The sequence below is a fragment of the Dermacentor andersoni genome, chromosome 6 (assembly GCF_023375885.2).
Source record: "Dermacentor andersoni chromosome 6, qqDerAnde1_hic_scaffold, whole genome shotgun sequence".
Taxonomy (NCBI): domain Eukaryota; kingdom Metazoa; phylum Arthropoda; class Arachnida; order Ixodida; family Ixodidae; genus Dermacentor; species Dermacentor andersoni.
Window position 1 is genome coordinate 1,692,321 of NC_092819.1, and position 2,629 is coordinate 1,694,949.

Consider the following 2,629-nt stretch of genomic DNA (forward strand, 5'->3'; position numbering starts at 1 on the left):
ACTGTCATAGGAATGACTGTAATAAACACAATTCCACGATCGGATTGTTTACTTTCATTTTTTGTTGTAACACTGAGGACTACATAGAACTTTATTTTGTATATGTGAGAGAAGTATGTGGATATCACGAGCTTAAGCCAATGTGCGATACACAGACAAAACATCTGCTACAACATGAACTAAATTGAGGGCCACACAACACATACGTAATTAAAGGTGCAAAATATAGGGGGAAGCTTCAAAATACGCTCTGTAGCACTGCAAAGTATAACATATATTGTATGTGTACAATAAATGTTCAAAAAAACAATGCATCAATGTCCCATTTGCCTTCAAGTTTATTATCAAGTTCAAGTTTACTGAAGTTTATTATGAGCATATGTACAACAGGAATCTACTAACACACCCGCAGTTAAGGTGGCTGTTCGAGGTGTGCTGGCTGCCTCAGTGTAAGAAAAAGAAATTGGGTGAATGTTGACACCAGTGCCACTGCTTCTTGCCTCTGACCTGCACGTGCCTCCGCGGCATTTTTGTGCACAAGAGTGCTGGCGTGGCGAGGCGTAGGAGTCATCCGAGAGAAAGAGTATCGTTTGCATGGAGAAGTGGCTGTTCACATTGCCTGTCGCTTTCCCTCAAATGTTTCCTTGGCGACTAGGGTGACACACCCGCAGTCAAGGTGGCTGTTCGAGGTGTGCTGGCTGCCTAAACGAAAGAAAAAGTAACAATTTAGATGAATGTCGATACCGGTGCTATTGCTTCTTGCCTTTTACCTGCATTTGCCTCCACGGCCTCTTGGCTTGCGGAGTCTGTATGAGGGAGCTGCTGTGGCTAGGCGAAGGCATTGTTCAAGGAAAAAGAAAAGGCCATTCAAATGGGGAATTATAGAAACAAATGCAGTTCTTATGTCTGTTTCTCGCACTGTTCTTGCCTAAAAGTTTTCAAAGACAGTGTCCAGAATACACCAGCACTTTAACTGCTTTTGCTGTTTACCTGCAAGTGTTGCTGTGACATCCTTAGTATGGCTGCGTGCAGCATTGTAACACTTAGTGGAGGCATTTGACGTGGTAGCCAAAAATATAATCATCCTTGTCTGCATGAATGCTTTAAATTTCTAGATGCAGTGGTAACTATTACTATTGGTGCAAGGCCCCCCCACATCTATGCGGCAAGTGCCATAGCTCGAAACTGAATTTTTCCTTTAGTGTTTCACAAGGTGTCTGATATGTCCACATTAGACGTGATCCGTTTATTATTTATCCCAGTGTGGAGAGAGCATCATTAAATAGCTTTTTTATTCTTGCATGGCTTGCTTTTTGGTTTGTTTCTGAATTTATCAAACAGCAGTCTCATGATGCTAAAGTGACTCATGATATGACAGTCATCAGCTTTAGTTTTTCAGAAAAACAACGCATTTCCTGACCCATTGTGTGCTATCCCATTACTCGCATAATTTCTCAGAGTATTCTACCTATACTGACTTGCTTGATTTCCACTAAAGAATCTGGCATCTTCAAATACCATTCTTTCCTTAAAATCATTCGACACTTCTCATAATTTCTGTACCTTGGGCTTCTGATACTCTGCATTCACCATTTTTGCTTGTTTCTGACTAGAAATGTCTTCTTTAATTTCGAGCTTAAATTTTACCTTTGGAACACACGGAAGGGCTTTCCATTGCATATCTGCATAAAAGGGAAACATGTTTCATGCGAAATCCAATTGAAGATTGATGAATGCAGCTTGCAGTGTGATATGACTGAATGATCCATAAAAGTAACTCATCTCACTTGGTAAATTAAAGCACTTATTAGTGTGATGTACAAGATACGTTACACTAACGTGGTGGCTTCTCTTGCTTATACAGCAAAAGAATCTGTGCGCGAGAAAAAAAAATTATTTTTGCATACCCCTTGTACACACTGATTTAAGGAAAATGAGCTGGAGCTGTCCACATAATCTACTTATTTTACCTGCGAGTATGGTCAACAAAAATGTGTCCCAGCTGCTTAGTGGTATTTGAGATTATGTCAGTATTGCATATGTGCCTGTTGTCTAAAATAACCGAATTTTGAAAATGCTCGCAGGGATCTGATGTGCATATCTGCAGTTTATGGATACATGTAAAAGACTCAGCATCAAGTGCAAGTGAACGGACCTACAGGGCCGAAGTCGATCATGCAAATAGATTCGCTGCACAAATTTCTGACCAAAAAAAGATATTCCACATGAAATGGCATGCAAGGAAGTGTTGAAAATATTGCACAGTTAATAAAACGCCTACGCTATTAATATGTGGGTTGATACACTCGTTATGCAAAACGGAGGTGAGGCGAGCAGACAGGACACAAGAATAGAGTATTTACAAGCAAACATGCAACACGAGCGCCGCCCACTTCTCTATTCTTGTGTCCTGTCTGCACGCCTCACCTCTGTTTTGCATAATGAATCCTTACCAACTAGCTCAGCTTTCTGTCGTTCTAAGTCTCGATGCACTCGATTTCGTCCGCATTAGGCACTCGCCTCTTGATTACTTCGTGGCACAGAAATACTCGGCTTTTGAAATAGCCGTTCAAGACATCTTTTAGACATCAAATAGCTGCTTGCGTGCTTCGTGGGCAGTACCTCCTCG

At 41.1% G+C, this 2,629-nt stretch overlaps 1 long non-coding RNA gene across 2 annotated transcripts; it reads right to left on the bottom strand.

Annotated features, from left to right (window-relative positions):
- Positions 1–320: 320 nt before the first annotated feature.
- Positions 321–2,091, bottom strand: LOC126521604 (uncharacterized). 2 transcript variants are annotated; one of them, XR_007597249.3, is made up of 2 exons: positions 771–2,091; positions 321–698 (listed from the first exon to the last, which is right to left on the bottom strand). It is a non-coding gene; the product is annotated as an uncharacterized lncRNA (long non-coding RNA). The 2 variants fall into 2 exon arrangements; XR_008610270.2 differs by having other exon boundaries at positions 321–702.
- Between the last annotated feature and the right edge of the window lie 538 nt (positions 2,092–2,629).